General features: G+C 40.3%; 1 protein-coding gene across 4 annotated transcripts in view; it reads right to left on the bottom strand.

Annotated features, from left to right (window-relative positions):
- The window catches only part of LOC108896900 (kelch-like protein 29), a 190541-nt gene that overhangs the window by 160227 nt on the left and 8719 nt on the right, over positions 1-21595 (bottom strand). For 2 of the 4 annotated variants that reach the window (XM_051071975.1, XM_018696195.2), the window contains exon 2: positions 18358-18431. The gene's annotated coding sequence lies outside the window, so the exon portion shown is untranslated. The remainder of the gene's footprint in view (positions 1-18357; positions 18432-21595) is intronic. The other 2 variants (XM_018696196.2, XM_018696194.2) reach the window with 1 other exon arrangement.

Here is a 21595-nt window from a genome sequence, read left to right as displayed (position 1 = left end):
CTGCGCACTGCGTGGTGACAGTAAATATAAATTCTGGCATCAGGCTTCCACATCAGCACTGCGAGAATGGCAGCAGTTGCCATTTTGTAATCTAATACAGCGTGAGGAACAGAAAACATTAAGGAATGCTCTTTGTGACAAGCTGAATGCGGTAACGCGTCCCTGTCCATCATTTGAATGAAATGTTAAATGACATATGCACTGCAATATGTCAGAAAGTAATAGCCGACTGCCACATCTCCGCCCGCATTTTGTTGTGGGTTAAAGCAGGTCTACTGTGGTGCAGTGCGATAAAAAACAAGAAGAAAAAACAGACCTCATAAATGTGATGGTGTGAAAATACTTTGTGCCTATTATATATATGAGATTAAAAAAAAAAAAAAAACTTCATATGCCAACAGCTCTAAATAAAGCATGAGCCCTGTATCATTGGCTTTTCACTCCATCCTAGGGTGATAAAATCATGCAGCCCAGCTCCAGCAAGTTGTTGACAGCGTGAGAATACTTGGTGCACATAGCCTTTATAGCAGCTGTCTGCTCTGGTGAGGGCTAGATGAGCCAACCGAGGTGAATATATTACTTTCACTCAGTGAATGTCACAAATGCCATTTCCAACTGCTGAATGTCACAGAGACTGTTGGGGTGACTGCTAACACTGAGGTGCACTGTGACGTCTATATTCCTGCTGTTAACATCCTGAATGCCTGCTTTTTGAATATCAAACAAAATCACCCTTGGTATGAGCCAAGTAAATATCAGCATAACAAAAAGACTGAAGGCAATTGGTTGGTGTGCTCCTGCTGATTACTGCGAGAACTTTTAGGGACCTCCACTCGACTGCATACGGCGCTCTTTCAACTGAATGAGAGGTTTTGATATTGATTTTTTTTCCTTCCAAACCGAGCACAAATAATATTAGTGTAGTAGTCTAATATTTTATCACTGTAAACAAACAAACATTATAGGAAAAGCCTCTGTCTTGGATGTTATTTCATAGTGGAGAGGCGGCCATTTTTAATGATCCACCCTTTCGGCAGGCAAAGCTTTGCAGGCTCTGGAGTGCACACAAGGAAAAAAAAAATAGAAAAAGAGAGAAGAACAAAAACAGAAGAAACTGAAGCGCATCTCTCTAACACACTCCCCAGTGTCGGTGAAGCTCATTGTTTGCAGCGCAGTCATCAGGGGCACGCTGCTGCTGAGCGCCGGGAGCAGAGGATGATTATTTCCCACATCGTCAGATATGAATGTTTGACGCCAAGGTCATTCTCCTCCAGCTATCCATATCTATTGTTTCAGCTGTCACTCATTACTGCTATACATCATCTTGCACACATTCTCTGCTCTTAATACTTGTTGATTTAATATGATGAAAGACTAATTTAGGCTACCTAAGGATGGGAGCGCCAGGGCTGATGCCTCATTTTATTGCAGAATGATAGGGTTCTGATTAGGACATGCATCTTAAACCTGACAGAGAGAGCAAGCTCCGGGTTAAGCTCATCACTGATTGTTTGGATTCAAAACTGATTTAATTATTTTTTTTCCAAAAAAGATTAAAGTTCTTTTTAATTAAGGTCCTTATCAAATCTGAATAACCTGCATAATTGGCTGAACTATTCTGGGTAAGTGTTAAAGTTACATCATTAATACCTTCCTACAGCAAATAAACCACAATAATACAGCAGCGAAAAAACAGGAAGAGTGTTGAGAGAGGTCTTTCTGATTCTTCAGACTCTGAAAATATGCATTCCTCATGACAACTCTGCAACAAGAAGAGGTACATTAAAAGGCAAACTGTGACGGCCAGTCGTGTTGAACACCAGACACCCCGCCATCAATATAAACAATAATTATTCTTTCAGAGCATTTGAAGATTATACACAGCAAAGACAACTAATTCCAAGCAACTGCCAACACGTTTGACTGTATTTACTCATAAACCACCTATCAATCTCTGTGCTTGCTAAGTCAAATTGTGCTCGTCTTCAAGCTTTGTGCATCTGTCATGTAGGAAAACAGGACACTACTTTCCAGAGAGAAAAGGGGCACTGTGCCGACCAGCATGTACAACAAAAGAGAAACAATCTCCAGTAATTGCCTGCCATCAAACTGAGAACTGTGATTCGAAATGCATGATGGAGGGAAGGGTATGGCAGCACGTATTGCAAAGCAGTCAAGGACGTCAGAACCATCCATCTTCCAAGAAATCTCAGAGCCAATCAAAGAGGAGAAGCTGCTGCTGGTGATGGTGATGGTGTTGGTGGCGGTGGCGGTGAAGTGTTCCCAGCCAGATGCAGATCATTAGAGCCGCACATGGCACACACACACACACACACACACTAAACAATGAGGTGTTAAAAGACTGGGCTGCCTCTGACCTTTTGAAGGTAAAAGGTGGGGAGGTGTACACAGGCGAGAGTGGCGCAGGAGCTTATTGATTTCAGACAGTTTATCTGTATCACAGGCAACAGCCCACACAGACTGCATGAACAACACTTTAACCTGTCAGGATTAGGTCTATAGAGTTGAGCTGACAGAGACAAGGAGAGCATGATGTAAACATGGACACACACATCTGATATACATCAAACCACCTATACGTAGGTGGATTAAAGCTCACCAGAGCTTCACAGTGAGATATGATACAGTACAAATACAGTAATGTGTGCTCACTGTGGCTATGGACATGCTGAAGAAACATGTTGGTAAGCTACACATTTAGCATTCAATAAAACATATAGCTAAGCACAATGTGATTTCTTCCTCATTTGCAATGTGTACCACATTTCTGGTCAATACTGAAGCCAGACATTTTATATTGATTAGTTTGTTTCCAGTGCACTGATACATAATTCATCAACTCATTGTGTGTATGTGGATGCATGTGAATATATGTGTACGTGATTGCTGGAAGGGTAAATCATCACTCAAAGTCAACACCTCCTTTCACACAATTAAGAAGTGTTATGGTGAAACAAAAGTCTCCTCTAAAAATGCAGCATGCTTCCAGGATTCTGGGGACTGAGACAGACAGCTCTCTTATCTCCCCACTCCTCATGAAAGGTTAAAAAAGGTTGGAGACTAGTTCATGAAAGAATTAAAAGCCTGATGCGATTAAAAGACAAGACGAGAAAAGAAAGAGAGTTCAGCGCCTTGCCCGGAGCATGTTAGCCTCCTCAATCTTTCAGTGGAAATTGGGTTTGGGGCCGGAGAGTGTTTTCCCCACAGGCACATCACAGCCTTCTCCACAGATCAGGGATCATCACACCCATGCGCTCAATCCAAACCTCAGCCAACAGCAGAAAAGAAAAGAAAAACACGTCATCACAGTGGTCCTGGGTCAGTGGTCAGGAGCAGTTTCTGTAAAGTGCTGCTCATATCACAGGGGCAGTGTACTGCTGTGGTGAACGATCCTGGATATACACGTTCAGCCACTGACCGGCGCCTCGATTACTCTCCAGCAATGATTCATAGACATTGGTTAATCTTATCAGGGACTGCCTGGACACAGCAGTAATAAACTGGAAATTGTCTAGTGAATCTCATATCAAATCACAACCATGGGGAAACTAAAGCAACACAGATGCTCAGAGCAGGAATGGACCAGTCTATGGGCTGTTCTTGTCAAGACAAGCTATAATGCAATGGTGGTAATTAATTACATGATAAACAAACAGAACCACTAATTAGTTTTATAAACAGTGAGAGTTCCTGACTCATTGTTTTCCTCATTATGTATCCTTTATCTAATATTTATTTCAAATCCATAAAGAGTGTAAGAATGAGATATACATGAGACTTTAAACAGCAATAAATGGCATGGCTTCTGATTCAACCTTCAGGTTAATCAGATACAGAAATGTAATATCCTCAGTCTCCGCCTCTTTCTTATTGAAAACTGCCAGTGAGACCTGAAACTTAACTGAATCTAGAGGTTGTTTGACTGGTCACAGGTAGAAAATGAGATTAAAATACGGACTTGAGTAATGAAGGAATCTGCTTGTCCTTCCACGATGTGACTCTCTCCCCATTCGCCTCAAAGGAGGTAGTTAAGGTGCCTGCCACAGACATAAAAAATGACTGGCCACTTCAATTAGCCCAATCATAAAATATAATTTGAGACACATCTATTTAACATGACCTGAAGACTTTGGAAAAAGAACTGTGCTGATGTTCATTTATTAAATATCACATTCACTCAAGTTCTCTGTCTGGGTCGTAAGTGACACTAGAATTTAAAAAGTAGGGGTCATCGCATGGATAGACTTTTGTTACAATATTTAACAGGCACGGTGAATCTAATCTGAAGGATGCCGGGTGAAACTTAAAAGACTGATTCAAAATCGTAATAATTCAACTCATTTCTGTGATCTACGAAAAATAATGCAGATCAGGTATGAGATTTTGTGTGGTGAGATACTAGGTTCTCTCTTGCTGTGCTGTATTAAGTCTAAACATCAGTTATTTCCAGGGGAAAGACCTCAATATTTTAGTAAAAGATGCAGAGAAGAAATTAAAAATCTAGTTAAATACCACATGAAACACAGCTGATAGTCGAAATTTCAAGATGGAATGAATTCATTACTGATTAGGTTAAGATGTCACACAGCCCTGCTAGCAGCTCTGTAAGGTGCTAGCGTTGACTTAAATGCTACCATCAGCAGGCTAACATGCAACACCATGTTGACCAATTTAGTTCAGCATATTATCATGCACATTAACATTTGCTATTTGGCATTTAACACAAAGTACAGCTAAGGCTGATGGGAATATTATTAGTTTTGCAGGCATTTGGTCATAAATCAAAGTACTAAACAAATTAAAATTCAGATCTGATGATGAGGCTGGATGAAAACTTAAGGTTGTTTTAATTCGTCCTGAGGGGGACATGAATTTGTGTATCGAATTTTATGGTGATCCATCCAATAGCTGTCAAGATATTTCAAAGTAATTAGGATTCATGCTCTGGGGAATATGAATATTCATCTCGCAGTTCATGGCCATCCATCCAATTGTCTTTTGAGATACTTCAAACTGGACTGTGGTGGTCAAATCTTAAGAGGAGGATTTCTCAACCAATACTGATGTCCCTAGAGCCACACTGCCCCCACAGCTAAAAATCTTTAACCCCATTTAAAACAAATCACAATTACATCCTATACAGGATTAAAAGAAACACATGGAACATTCTGCCTTAGCATTACAGGTAAACATATGTGAGCCAGTGTTAACTATTAGCTATATGAAACAACAAAGTCCATTATTATTCTCAACTCAAACAGAGGAACGTTTTTAATCCATATCTTTCAGACGGGCCTGCATTCCAGCAACCATCCTTCAAAATGACTGAACAGTTTGATGTCCTGAGTGAAACCATTTTTGTGGCCATTATCCAGCGTGAACTAGATAGCATCTCACCTCTGGCTGTGCAATGTTTTGTGGATTATTACAATAGTTCAAGAGGGTTTACACCACGCAGGAGGCCTTGTCAGCAGTGAAACCAACTCTGAATTTATTCTCCTTTTAAAATAAAGGCCCAGAGATGAGGAAGGGTAATGCTAATGTCACTCTGTGTGTCAGGACTGATTTGGGGTGAACTATTACATTTTATCTACTGTTTCCCCACAGCTTTCCATATAAAAATGATCAAGGATTGACTGAGGCAATTTCATTTTGTCTCTCATGCCTTGAGTATTTTCAAGCACAACATGGCCCTGAGTTTGTCGTGATACAGGGAACAGAGAATTGCCTGAATAAGTACAAAATCTTTAAAGGGGGCTGTTGGGTTGGTGATTTTTGTGAGCAAATATGCCTCTTTCATTCCCACATCTTTGTTGGTGAACCGACTCATATCTGCAAACTGATGGGAGTCAATTGGCGATGTCAAATGTGATAACTGGCAGTTTGCTACAGATACACATATATACTACCCACAGACCAATTCAGACTCAACAAAAAATAAATGAAGCCATCTGAAAAGCGATGGAAAGATCATCCTAATATAGCCTTGTCATCATCTTCACTCCTAGATACCACTGTTTATTTTCCCCTGTGAGACTGTGGCCTTGCATGGCAAAGAAGATGCCACTCAACAAGCTCATCTTCAAAATCTGTTTACCAGGATGCAGGGTAGCAAAGGGGGAAATTTGACTCACAAATTCAGTCTCAGAGTGTTCATGACAATGTCATCCTATCTGATTGTTTTGGCAATCACATCTGAGTGGGATTGGTAGTATGAGGCAAACACTGGGGCAGCAAGCTGCAGATGGTGCGAGTGAGTGGCGAAAGTGCTGCCACCAGACACGCAGTGGTTAATCAACGTGAGAACGCAGCCGAGCCGAGCCTGTGTGCCGGTCGGGCACAGAGCAGACAGTGATAAAACAATGTGTTGGAAGCACCTGCACAATTTCCTGGACTCCTGCTCCCTTCAATTTTCAGAGCGAAACATTGTCTCAGTAAGACAAGTTTCATTACTGTTTATTTCTCCTTCAAAAGATTGTTGTTCTCACTACCCGAGCTGTACACTTGGACAAAAATTTAAACTTTACTGCTGTGAAGCTCAACATACTTGACATCTGACTGGCTAAAGACTTAACTTCAAATGCAAAAAGATTCAAGTCTCAAGTGTTTCTAGTTATTTAAAACCGGTAACGATAAATAACAATCCATCATTTAATTGTTTGATTCCATTAAGAAGGACTTAGTATGTTAGCATATTATAGCATCTTAGCGTGATAACATAGGGATGAACTTTGATAACTGTAGCTCTATCCAATACTTTGAATACATTTTCTTGTCTCCACGAGAGACCAAAAGGTGACATTTGCTGACAGAGCCGACAGAGGAGGACATGCAAACTACAGTAAAGCCACTGGGCCAATGTAGGCAGAAATCTGTCACATAGCTATATACCACTTAAAGCTTCTACCTCACAGTTTGGTATATTTAAACAGATAATAAACTTGGAAACTGTAATTAAGTCAAAATTCTGATATCAGAGGGCAGTGGGGTGTGCAGTGAACAACAATCAACTTCAGAGAAAGGAAGCTGGTTTGAAGAAAATGCAGGCGTCGAGCAAGCAGAGAAACTGTGAATGAGAAATGTGTCTGAGTCAAAAGCTCATTAGTACCAAGCCTGGATGTGGTTTGAACAGTGATACCACAGATCTGTGAAATCTGGGCATTATTCCCACGGATAGCAGTTCCAAAACAACAGGCCTTGTGCTACCCAGTGGGTCTGCTTCTATTCAGCTCCCAAGATCCTCCAAACCAAACAGTTTGGGTGACAGCTGGACTTTCACTCTTTACCATGAAGGGAAGCTTCGTTTGGACTGTGTTTGGAATCTGTGACTGTGGGCCAACAGACACAAGATTACAGCCCACCAGGGGATAGAGATGTTGTAAAAAACCTTTGCCTGGTCTCACAGGGAGGGGTCAGCAGACTGTCAGCTATAGCTTCCAAATGCTCATTTTCACCTGGAGGTGTGAATGCTACACCTAAGCATCACTTGTGCATTTATACTGAACTGCAACAAAACAACTTGAGGCACGAAACAAGGTTATTGCTATTATTATAGGTCATGAAAAGAGGTGTCTTATTGTAGGAGCAAATGGAGGGCAGTGAGGCTGGAATGGCAACCTGCAGGAAGGGTCTTACACTAATGCTTTCTCCAGCTGCTCCACCTTAGGCTTATTGTTCCACTGTGCCTATCAGAGAAAGACGGGAGGCCATTTGAACAGAGCCTAGGCTGGGGCCAGGGCAGCACACCTTGGCCCTCACATGCTCCATTAAACCAGGAGCAGTGGGAAAGTATGAGGTCTTGACAGTTCCTGGCTCAGAGCCCAGCCACTGACACAATTACTAGCCCCTTGTCCCTCATCCATGCTTTACTACCTTGTTTAAAATGGCTGCCTGTAGCCATGACTGTACGACTGTGGATGTAAACAACGGAGAAACTGCAGACAAGAGGGTCGAGCTTCAAACACCCCAGTAAAGAGAAATGTTGCTTTTTCCTACAGATCTCTGTCTCTCTCTTTTTTTTTTTTTTTTTAAATTTGTTTGTTGCGTTCGAGTGTGACAGTATGGGGTTGGATTTCAGGTTGCTGGCCAGTTTTTAGGATCTGTTCCTGTCTGTTCAAGACACCAATATCACTACTGAAATATCAAAGCTTATAAAATTAACAAAATTGTAAGGTCATTAGCCCTATCTGTAAAGGTCAAACAGGTATGCAGAAACACAAGCTACACTGGACAAATGGAGAGAACATGCCTTGAACTAGAACAAGCTCCCAAAATCACAGTGAATATTGCCATTTTTCCTGAGGCAGAAAACAGCTGCTCTGTGCTTCATCCCCAACACTCCCCACACATAATATTCTCCCTTTCCCCGAGAAACACCAACTCCACTGTGCCTACTTTCTTTAGCCAGCGGACAGTTTGCCAAGTAAAGCTGGAAGGGAAAATTAAGTTTCATCTCAGAAAATGTTTTGTTATGCAAACCTTCTTGATAGTTAAAATAATTGAAGCGTCGACTGATTTGAGACAGAACACCACGGTGAGCTGGCAGCAATAACTAGGATGCAGTTAGTGTTCCAGACTTCATTAAGCAGCTTTATAGGAGCTGAGGAGAAAAAGAGATTAAGTCTTTGAAAATTTACATCTAAACAAATAATACACCTCATATTTTGCAAAGCCGTGACCTGCCAGGTTCTATTCAAAAGTTACTGTCTCAAAGATGATCGAGGTCTGCCTTATACCTCTCATCGGTCAAATATTTTTCCATTTATTTCACTCTGAAATAAGAACAGCAGAGAAATGGGGTTGCTGCTGATTCTACATTTCTGACATATCATCCTGCACATCCTCAGCTGCCAAACAGGCAATTTATTTTTATTGCTTCTAAATAAATGGATATGTACAGTTACTGACTGCAGCTTTAAATTTTCCAAATACGATTTTACCCTGCTAAACAACAGCAGTAATAGTTAATTCTTTCTGTACCAACTGCATTAAATTTACAGTCCATTTTGACATGCTAAGCCATATTCTGATAGAACCCATGGGTGGTATGCAAATTTGTAAAAGAAATAAATTATTCTATACTTTTAATTATCAAAACTAACATAAAGCAACAGCAAATGGGTTATTTGCGTAAGGTTATCGATGTTAAGCTTCTCTCTTACTAAGAAGCTTTGTAGTCTGACCTGAAGGTGCTAACAGCAGAAAGATGGTAGTCAAAGAAAAAGCAGACCTTGCATCACCTGAGGGAAATATAAAGGTTAATTCTGGCAAGCCTATTTCCCATCCCAGAATAGAGCAGGGTGCATGAATGATTATCTACTGCTGGGAAAAAAATGTTTCTGATTGGATTAATCCAAACCCAGGTCATCACGGAAACAATGTATCTTTCTCATATTGCTACTGTATGTTTTTTATTCTAATTGAGATGGTCCTAAAGCAAAAAAAAAGGCAAAGAGAAGGAGAGATCATGAAGGAGGACAGCCTCAAGTCATCTCCAGCAGAGGGGCCTTGCTGACCTAGTTCCAGGCTGAGTGGGGATGATATTAGCAAAGCAATTAAGGGAGATGACAGCCGTCAGGCAGGGTCAGACTGACAGGGATAGCAGTCTCCCTCCCTCCCTCTCGAGCGTGTTTCTCTCTCTTTTCGTCTTCTCTTCTTCTTTCTCTCCCTCCTGTAATGGCTATTGATTTTTCACAACCAAAACAAGAGGCCCTCTCAGCCCAGAAGTGGCTGAATTGGTAAAGAGGTAAAGAAAAAAAAAAGTTTTGAGGGAAGCGTGGGTAGAAGACAGAAGACCGTGCAGATGGCGTGGGTGCAATGCAAGGGGAAGGAACCAAGGATCACAGGTTGGTGACCCCGTCAGTTCTGTGCTTGGATGTGCAGAAATCACTCCAGGCATGTCAAAAACTTAATTCCCCAGAGATGATAGGGAAGTGTAACTTCTACCTTAAAAAGTTGTTCCATGTTTTTGCCATGGGGCTGAAAAAAAATAATCATATTTGGGGTTAAGTGAGGCAAACTAAAAACTTTTTATCTGGTGTGACGAAGATGGAGGCTGGACATTAAACTTAATTTCCTGTCAAAGAAATTGAGAATTAATAATGAGGTAAAGTATTAGGCTTAGTGTGTCTATATTGTGTCTTCATTTCACCACTTGTTTGTTCATGTACCTATATACTATAACTCAACCAGCTATTTCTGCATATAATCTTGCCTCACAGTGAACACTTCAATCACTCACAATCACACATGCTTTCTAATGTTTGCTAATTAAAAGTTTTTATAAGAGTATAGTCTGTATTATATTGCTGTTGAAGTTATTCCATTTATTTATTTTTATGAAAACACCACATTGAAAAAGAAAAGGATTGTGAATACAATGCCTGAAAAGTTTGAAGTAGAAAAGAACAGACATCAGCCCTTATGAGTTTCTGATCAAGGTTTTTTTTCAGCATGGTGTGAGGAACCTCACCGCCAAACAAAACATGGCGAGAAAATAGAGAACGACATATATGCTGCAACAATCCCATAGAAAACAAGATTATGGAAAATCTCATAAAGACATGAGGGTATGGCTGCCCCCCAACCCACATACATCCAAATCAGATTTACAGCAATTACAGGAGACAGTGCCACTTAAATCACTGGCCCATTCAGCTGTCATAGAGCAACACGCCGAATGTGTTGCTCCGTCCCAGCATGCTTTGCTCCAGGCGTGCGACTCAGTCGTGTTGTGTTCAACATGTCTGCTTTAATCTGATCTCAGTGGGTGGTTGTAAGTTTGACAAAAGCAGAAGAGGTAGACATACAGAAGACCAAATTCTACACAAAACCAGCTGAGTAGAACATAAGTGACATGATGAGATAAAATGGCAGAGAAAAGGGTTTGTGAGAGACTCTAGTGAATGCATACTGGATTGCTTTTAAAGTCCACAATGTGTTGTCAACAGGCTCAAATCAATACATTAAATACAATCTGTAGGTGGTATCTCTGAAGTACCACCTGTGACACAAAAGCACAGAAAGGCACAGTTTTTTTTGACAGGCTGTTCTGACATACTTGTCTTTCATCAGCTAGCAACAGAAAGTCATAACGTATAGAGAAGAGGCTCTCTAAAGACAAGAACACCTGCTCACTGATACCTGAAGTACACTTCAGACAACATGCCTGGCTATGCACTCACTGCATACTGCACTGCTTTCCTGCTCTGATTCTCTACGCTATAGTGTCAAGGTTTTTTTTTTTTTTTTTTATCAACACGACTTTCTGCTTCAATCGCAAAATCAATTTTACAAGCAGAGCTTTCATTTTTTAGTTTACAACTTGGAGGGAAAGACTGTTGAGCTGTGTGAGCAGCTAGGCTGATGTGAATTTTGATTATTTTAGTAAGCAGCGGGAGTTAAAACTGAAAGTTGATTTGTTTTGCTTGAGCAATATGCAAGGATTCAGGAAGAAGCTTTTGGGGGCAGAGATGAAGAAAAACACATATGGTGCAGGAATGCACATTTACAAGTATGGGGTAACCTCTGCTGAGCCCCTATAGAATCTCTTTGACATCTGCTCTACACATGTGTCCCGTCCATAAAACTGCATGAGGATCCTTGAAACAGTCTTACATGTGCGCGACCTGCACATCAAAAGGTGCAAATACTGATAGAGCTTCCTGACTATATCATTAAGGCCAGAGAGAAGCTGAAGAACAAATCTTAATTTTTAAAAGCCCAGTTAAATGCAGAACTGCAAATGACCTGTAGCATGGCAGTAATCGTTCAGCTGCTAAATGCTTGCATTAGCTCTCTCATCTCTGCTGAAAGAATTCAGCAATAACCATTCAGATAAATGACACCATCCTCTCACGTCCATGTTTAAGTGGAAAATGCACTTACAGTTTTTCTGTGCCTCAAGCAGAATTAGTGTGCACACTGACTCCAGCACCTTACTGTGGTCACGCTTGTGAGCAACAGTGGAAAACGTCGTAAAACATCTGAGATGTCCACAACATATGTACGGACAGAGATATGTGCCATAATGAGTTGCACTCCTGCAGATGGCCATTAATGCTTATGTCAACATTAGGGAGATATCCAAATAAAAATTTGGCAGATTATACTCGCAATTAATTCAGAGTAAATTTTCACACAAACTCACTGACCACAGATGATAAGAAGGTACATCTGAATTCTTTGATAAGAATCCCTGTTGGGAAATGACTTTCAGCAGAGAACATTTGGTCCTTACAGAGATGCCATGTAATTATGGTTAAAAAGGAGTTTTCATACCAGGCATGGAAATTGGTTCCTTTCAAATGTATCTTTGTTAATCTGACCGGGGCTGGAGCAGGTGGACCGTGGCTAGTCACAGTGTCAATGTGTTTTTGAAATGATGCTGGACAGGGAGCTGCTGCAATGTGCAACAGTTCAGCCCAGAAGGCAAATGGAGAAGAAATCATATTTCTGACTCACCAAACAGCTTGAGTCAGCTGAAAATTTCAAATGCTCAGTCAAGTTCAGCGAGCAACAAAGGGGGAGGAACAGCAATAAGTTATGTTTTTTATCTCCATCTCAGACATTGCATAATACATTGTGTAGGCTCTATTTTCTACGTGCATTGTGTCAGCATAACTGTGGATGGCACAGTAAAATAAAACAATGTTATTGACCAGAAGTAAAAAAAAAATAAGATCTAAAAACCAATAGTGTTCAGCAAAGATGAAGCACACTGTTCTATATCCAAGCTCAAGTTGAGTTCTGCTCGAGACATTAAGTGAAATAATATATGTTACCTGCTGTAATAACTATCTTACAATAGCATGGCAACTAATGACACACACTGAAATTTGATAGAGGATATGTGCCATAACGCATCTCCATGGCCAGAAAACAGATACCCAGTATACCCAAAATCAATATGGCATCACTTGCATGAAGCCTGAGCATAAGGGGGCACTCAGGTGTACATATTCTTAAATAAGCCAGCTGACATGACACACACACAGTATGCCCTGAAATGGCAAAGCCTGCTGCTCAATATCGTCGGGCCGCGGACATCTTCACCAAAGGGGAAATGAAGGTTTGGCAACAGAGGGCTTAGGGAAACCATGGCTGACAGGATTTTGTGGATGAATAGATGGATGGACAGACAGCTGGTGATGCTGAACATTTTTCAGCTTTCTCTTTGCGTTATGTCACCATGTTCGACTCACATTCCTCAGGTGAATTGCCAATTTAAAAGAGGAATAAAAGGATATATTTCAAAAGGACCTTTCAATAAGTGAATACAATCTGGTAAAGCATATTTTGTTGATGTCTGACAGTTCAACTCAATGATTTTTCATTGCAGGTGTGCTTTTGTAAAGCCCTGTATTACTTAAGCTCAGGATTCTATCAATAAATTCCAGCTGGCAATGTTCAAAACAATGAGATGCCAGACTTTTTTTTATTATTATTTATTTTGTCTGGATTCATCTTATCTTGTTCATCTTTAGCTCAGTGTCACTGTGGCCCATCCTGGAGTGACTGTATAGAGAGAGTGATTTTTAATTTCAAAAGTTTAAACAAAATCAAATAGAAGACATTTAAAACTAGTGCTTTTCAGTGGAAGGTCAGGCGACACTTTCAGAGTGTCTAGTTATAAAATTTGGGCTTTTTTTAATGTTAAAAAGCATACAATGAAGCTGTAATAAATGCAAAATGTGCCTTTTGTAGCCATTTCAATTTACAGGGTGCTATTTGAAATGCTGTTTATTCAACTGATTATTTAAATATCACTGTGAGTACATGATGGGAACGTTGTGGAGCTGAAGCAGGAAATGGTGTACCTGTTATAACTGTGAAGCAGAGACATTTTATCCTCTAAGCAAAACATGATCTGACAGTTAAACTTAAATGACTTTAAATGTGGGAGTACTGTCCTTATTCTACCTCTCCACTCCAGAGTGAGGACACTGACGATAAAGTAGTTAGATAGTTTTCCTCTCCCTATGATGTGTTTATGCTGTGCAGTCCCTGAGGGCACTTTAAGGAAAAGAGGCAACACTGATAGTACTGCTGAAAGTGCCAGCATGCCCCATTCACAGATATTAGCCTCAATGGCCTGGATAAGATGCCATGCCAAACCCCTGCTGTGTGTATGTGTGTGTGTGTTTGCGTGTGTCAGCCTCTTAGGATTCTATGCTCTTTTAACCATGGGCCGACCCCCGTGGTGCCTTACGTCTTAATCACTCCAGGGGCGTGCAGGAGACAATGCTTCACTGTTTATGTGACAAGAATATAACCGGGTATGTGTGACAGCGTGAGCTGCTGTCGGTGTTTATGTATGTGTGTTTTACGTTCTGCCTCTGTTATGGTCTGGTAACGGCATGTGAATGGGATCCCTGAGAGACAGAGGAAGTGGAGGAAGCCATTTTTATCATTAAAGCAGAGGCCGTGCGCTGTGAGGGCCAGAGGTCGTCTCATGAACGGCAGGGGAGGAGGCTTTTGAAAAGCCTGACCTTGCTCACCACTTCCCCCCTCCCTCCTTCCTGCACACCTGATTGCTCCCAGCAGCAAAGACAATATCAGACATGCACCTCATGGTGGCCAGGTCAGAGGTCACGTCATTAGTGACATTACTTTTCTGCTTAGAACATACCTTTACCCAGGACAACCCCAATAAATTTCTGTCTGTACAGCTAAATACTCGGCCATGCTGCGTCCAGACAAATGCCCTTCTCAAGGCTTTTTTCCCTTTGTCAGCAGGTAAAGATTCCTTGTGTTAATAATTGTGGTAGGCAGAAGCCACTCTTCAAGTGGACTCAAAGGCAGAGTTTTTAAAAAGAGTGTTTAACATTACATAAGGCCAATTCTGCAGCATTTAACTACATATATTGAAACATGGCAGAGGGCGATGACACATTGTCATGTGTCACTAAGAGCCACAACAAAAAATTGTCCATTAGGTGGAGGCGCATGTGTGCAAAAGCTATAATAATGTATTCCTTTTTTTCTGGAAAGTTTATGCATTTCTAAAATGCTAGAAAATAAAATATAAATGTATATACTCACATTTAGCAAATGTTATTGAAAATTCAGGTTTCAAATTACAATCATGCCTATAGGTGACATGGTTAAAACAGCATAATCAGACTTATGTATTATAGTAGATATTGAACACAGTAACTATCTAAAATTCATGGTGGCTTGGTAAAGCGAAGAGTGACATAAATACATGTTTGAAATATTTAAAGAAAGAATGCTTCGCTTTACTGCCAGCAAATCCTATAGCTGTTATATATATCTGCCACGAACGTCTGTATGAATATTCATTGACCAGTATTAGTATTAGTATGAGTGGCACTCAGTGAGTGGTAACTATTTTGATCATGTCAATGATTAACATCAAAACATTTAAATATCCCCTTGGATTCTGAGAAGCTGTAATGTCTGACATTTTTTCAACTAAGCAATTGATTAATAATTGATTAACTTAACTTAACTAATATCTTAAGTAATCATTATTTGCACTTAGACAGATTTGTTTTGACCTTGAGAACAGCAGTTTGACAAAATAATATAAACCATAAAGTCCAGTTACTAGCTTTTCTCTGAGCTTTCAATAGTGATTTGAGTCACCCAACAATGGCCATAGTTACACAGAATTGCTCATGATACCTGATAAATGCTACAATTGAAATACTGCCCATCTTCAGTTATAGTTATCTCAGGTAAGGAACCATGTTGTCCTCCATGTTTCATTGTTTTGAAACAGTGACAATAAAGATCTATTCTATTCTATATTGCATATGGCATGCCAGCACTGGACCCACTGCACAGAGAGCGCCCGTACACAGCTGCTTAACATCATGACTATAGATGAAAGTGATGAAAATATAATGCTCGGCTCAAAGTCAAGGTCAGTCCTGTACACTAGCACAAATAGGAAATTCTTGTTCAGCTACTAAAAGTGACCACTTGGTTTTATTAGTATTCACTGACAGGACAGAATCACTGCACACACCTCACTAAAATTTACTGCAATCCTCAACAGGAGAGATGTAGTCTTCTTTGTCATTAGTTGCTGCTGAGTCCCCCCCCTCCAGTTGTCTATTCACTAGTCCACCACCGCCTTCCTCCACAACCAGTGCAGCAGGTAGGCTGCCAGCTGATGGCACCTTTGTCTGAGCGGCTCTGCATGCTACCAGGAGACTTGTTTTCCTCCTCGCAGAAGCTTGTCATCTATCATTACTTGAGGTGGCCTTGAGAATGATTCTGGCAGACAGCTCCAGCTTACCGTCTGGGGGCCCAACGTAAACAGCACACTGCTGGGCAAACAAGGGTGATGATGACCATTACTTCCCAAGGTATGTGGATAAAAAAAAAAAAAGAAAAGAAAAAAAACTTATTGTGCTGTGCTCCAGCTTAAATTCAAAAGGCAGGCTTGGCAGGCAGTGGGGCATTTTTGATCATTTGGATTTTGTCATTTTCATTTTTTTTACACTAAAAAGACATTCTGCTATGAGGATTTAGGGCACAGTCACACCAAGAATGTCTGGAGCGGTTTAAACAAACTTCGGATCACTCACTCTTTTAGTTAAAATGAGAACAACAGCATTCAAACTTGGCTCTGCAACAAATAACCACACTAGGCCTGTCTGAAAATGCAAGTCTGTGTGCTACTTCAAGCTAAATGTGGTGCACTTTGTTTGGAGTAAGAACAGTCACACCAACTAATGGAAAAACCCCAAACCACTCTGAGCTTTATGGGTATATGGAGACCAATGGTGACACCTTATAGCCAGCGGGTAACCACTGGCCATAAGATATTCCCATAGACATTTTCGATTAGTAGCGAGACGGGTTGAATGCAGGGTATTAAACAGTAGACCTTTAAAGTTTAAACACCTTTCTTGAAATATTCATTGAGGATACAAATATATACAAAATCCCAAATGGCAGGGTAAAAAACTTAACTAAAAGCAACAACACACAATACTCCTTCTGAATATGGGATTTCTCACCTCTACACACCTGGGAAATTGCTATATGAGGTGAGATTTTAGAAAGTTAGACAACCACTTCTGTTGGAGCACACTGGCTGACATACAGAAAGCCCTGGTGCACAAAGGCTTACTGTTATGCTCAAGTTCTTGTCATCAATTTGTATATTTCCGTGTCAGGAAATTTTCCACAAGACGTTGCACTTGAGCCAACAAAATGGTGAATACCAGTGGTAAACTGAAACAGATCTGGGTTTATGAGTTGTATTGTTTCACTTCTACACATTACAGACTAATGGCAACAGCCTACAGGATCACATTAAATGTTAACTATTGTGGTTCAGACTACAGAACACAAGCTGCAGGTGTGATCGCAGGTACAGTTAATTTGCCAAACTGTGACACCTGACCGCAGCATGGGCTACCACAGCTTTAGACCACAGGCTTCGGTATACGCAGCCTTCTACTGCATGACAAACCCAACACCACAGGATGATTTTACACCCGAAGCCCCCCAGTGAGGGTTGAACCCCTGCAAAGAGTGCACATAATAACGAGTCCTGTTCATCAGTGATGCACTGACCCAGGACGGGTACACACACACACACACACACACACACACAAAAGTTCAACCCCCACCCCCATGTGCCAGTGGCGCCCACGCCTGGTCACCTCGCTCAGGGATCAAAGGCAGTATGTCGTTCTAATCAGACCTCGCAGTGGGTAACCCCATTAATTCAATTCTATTTCATCAGCGGTGAGCAGACCACCAGAGGGGTCTGTGCATTCCTGGGGTCCTGCGGTCCAGGAGTAATCCTATCTCTTAATGACCTGAGATCAGACTCTAACCCCATAATTGCTTGGAGACCGATTTGGTTTTGCTTGCTGACAGAATTGCGAGATCTTAACGGGGGGAGAAACAAAGACAGACATAGCTCATTTTCTGGACACGGCAGGGAAGTCAAGCAGAATTAATGATGCCATATATCAAATAATTCCAGACGATCAACCCCCCACTAAACCAGGCCAACACCACAGAACGTGTACACTCACACACACAGTAAGCTGTATCAAAGGATCAAGTACCGCACATTAAGATTAGAGAAGTGGAATTTGTCAGGTTATATTAAAGAACAATTTATCAATCTTCTCATAAACAAATTATTTTTCTACTATAATGATAATGTTAGTGAATTACTAAAATGACAATTGTCCACAATAGTTTCTGTGGGAAAAGAGAAATGATGAGGCAGAATATGACTGACTCTTATTTTATTGTTCTTTTGTATCATGCTGTGTGGCTTGTCTGTAGCATAATAAAATGTTTATTGGGACATAAGATAATGAGCTTTTCATATCTTACCGTACCTTTGGTCTCTGGTGGATGGGGATGCTCATCACAGACAAATTAGATCTTTTGAGTATTGCCGTCTACACCTGCAGAAACAATAACAGTTGGTGAATACGGTGAGGCTGTAAAACAAAATGAAATGAAACGTCTATAAATCTGGCCCTAATATTCTCACGCTCGCCATCTGTTAATGACAAAAACTAGGCATCCCTTCACTCAAAAGACTGAAAAGAGAAAAAACAACCCATTCAAGTGTGGAACAATCTGCATCAAGAGATTTATTAGTGTAATCTTTGGTCTGAAGAACAGATAAACGACTCCACAGAGACATGCACTCCAGAGCAAAACCTATCAATAACTCTCCAACTGTCCAGAGACAACGTTAGAGGTCAACGCCAGATAATTCGGCAGTGGAAAAGGTCAAACTGAGGGTGTGTGGCTGCAGGTGAAAAAGCTTTCAGGGATGGGTAACAAATAAAAAAATACTACAATTACATGCAAAACTGAAGGCTCTGCTCTTTTTAAGATGACGACAAAGGACAGGGTTCGCATGGGAGACAACACTTCAAAGGCCCTCATTGTCGAACGCAACAATGGCGCTGGTGTTCATAAAAACAGCGATCATCTGACTCCTTTGCTGTGGCAGCCTTTGGAAGTCACCACATCTTGCTCTTTGTGTGTGTGTGTGTGTGTGTGTGTATCTGCCTGTGAGTCAGTGTACAAGGACATTATTTTGTTAAAAACAAGTTTTTAAAAAAAAGAACTGTGGCAGACTGTGTTTATCACTTTAAATTATGACTTGATCACAGTAAATGAAAGAAACAAAGATTAATTTGGCCAACAAATGATTGAATCTTAAACCCCCCCCCCAAAAAAAAATAAAAAATAAAATAAAATAAAATAATATTCTGAATCATGTTTTGGTGATGCATTTTTCTCCTTCCAAATGTAGCATGATCAAAACGAAAATGACATTTTAACTACAGCTAATGATCTAAAAATCTGTGTAAACATCAAGTTTTGGCAGAATCCTCTCACAATCAAACAGCAAGGGACTTTCATTCTCAACTTAACAACCATACAGACAGAGATCCATCATAGATCAGTGAGAGATACAGCTCTCTGCCCCCAGAGCAGCCTCCATAAACTAGAAAGCAATGAAGCCATGTTGAACTTTAAAAGGCTGTGAATTCTGCCGTTTCTGAGCCGGAAAACCTTCACTTGCTCTGCTTTCACAAGGATTTCTGCTTTTTCCTCTCTGGCAACACATTAAACACACTCTCTCAGGTGTGTTTCTGAACGTTCTCTGGAGGGTTCTCGAAAGTCATCCTGGGAAATGTAGGCAATCACTTCCTGAAGTGGAAGAGGCAGCTTGAGGGAGAACAAAAAGGTAAATTAGATCACATCATTTGTTAGAATCTGATGAAATGCGGCAGAGGAAGAATCCATGAGTGGAATTTTTCTTCCTTTCAAACTCCCATGCAGCACTGCAGGAATACAGTCTGAGCAGGCTGTGTGATTATGCTGGGCAGTTAAGTAATCACACCATCTGTATTTGCACAGGTACATTTTTCTCTTTCTTCCCTCTTACTGTCAAGATCTGCTGCCAAAAACTATTTAAAAAAACGGCTGAAAAAGTTGAAGTATCTGCTCTTCTTCAAAATAATACACAGATGATATAGACAGTTCTCAGAGTGGGCTGCAGAGTAGAACCATATGTCTGAGACAAAGCAGACAGAGAAGCCTTTTCAAAAAGTGAAAAGTTATTGAATGCTGATTCATCATGTTTTGCTGACTCGACTTCCAAGTCACATACATCACGTCAGGCTTAATAGTCTGTAGAACATGATTTTGACTGCATTTTTTTCTTTGAAGATGAAAAATGGTGGATGAAGGCATGTTTCTTTATTCTTTTTTTTTTAAAGTCTGATTTCCATTGTGATGATTGTGCAAGAATGGAAACAGCTACCTTGCCAAATCTTCCTCGAGAGGATGATAAAAGACAGTAGCTCACTGGTATAAAACCAATTCTTTCCACCATCGGTTTATGGAGCTAAAAAGCGTCTGCTGTTGTTCGGAGACTGAGTCTAAAAAAAAAAGTTCTGACATATGGTAGTTTATGTAACGGTGCCAAAATGATCCTATGTGAGATCTCATTAAAAGTTTGAATGTGTCCAACTCTGCATTTATTAGACATATCTTTAAAAGGAGGTAATGAATATTATAGCTGAATACATTATGTTCTGCTGCCACCTTACATTTATCATAAGGCAAATTAAGACTGATATAATTAAAACGACAACAACACCGGTAATAAGCATGAAAAATAACATACTTCACAGTTTAAAATGTTAAACAAAAAAGGGCTTAATGTAAGAGAAATACTAAAACTTTTTTATCCAAAGCAAGAACACTGGATTTGTGGCATATAAACAAAATCTGATTTTTTTTTTTTTCTTTGTTCATTTGATATTTTTTATTTTTTTTAAACTAGAAAATGAGTTAAAACCCCGTAGGAAAATTGTTTACTTTGCCATGAAATTAGAGATGTTTTCCATTAACTCCACGCCAAGCAAGATCATTAACTACCTCATTGACTTTTCCCTATAGATTTATATTTTGTCTCCTCTTCCTCTAATTAACTACTTGCACATCCATAATGAAAAACATGAAGTTTGAGTCCAACAAGTCACTTCTGAGTGAGGAACAGTAACACGATCAGTAACGGATAAATATGTGATAGATAATACTAAAAATTGACAGTGTTAATCTTCTTTCAGGATCAGGATTGATTCGGAACAATGAAACTTTGTGAATTGATTTTTGGGGCTTTGTTCAAGAAGTCATTTCAATTTATTTCGCCCAAGAAGCCGCTCTCTCTCATTCACAGGACAGAAAAAGTTCTCCCATGCCAATTATTGTAAACTTGTCAAAATGAAACCCTAGCAATAAATCGTCTATGTAATTATCAATTGATTGAAGCAGCTATCTAACTGTGAAAAACACTTGGATGCATAATACATCAATTTTAATGGCATTTCTTAATCAGAATGCTCAGCAATCAGCAGAGACCAATTAGGGCCTGAGAGATACAGACCCGCCATTAATAATCAAACTTGGCTGCCATTGCTTTGGCCCCATTCTCAATAAGCTGTTGGAGCTGTTTTCAAGTGGACTGTTCATTTCAGGGTAACGGCATTGTTGCAAACTTCAAGATTTGCAATGACCAGGAAAACAAAGTAAAGGGCTG

This window comes from Lates calcarifer, linkage group LG7_1 (genome assembly GCF_001640805.2).
Source record: "Lates calcarifer isolate ASB-BC8 linkage group LG7_1, TLL_Latcal_v3, whole genome shotgun sequence".
Lineage (NCBI taxonomy): Eukaryota > Metazoa > Chordata > Actinopteri > Centropomidae > Lates > Lates calcarifer.
Note: the sequence above shows the minus strand (reverse complement) of the source record. Positions and strands in the feature narration are given on the sequence as shown.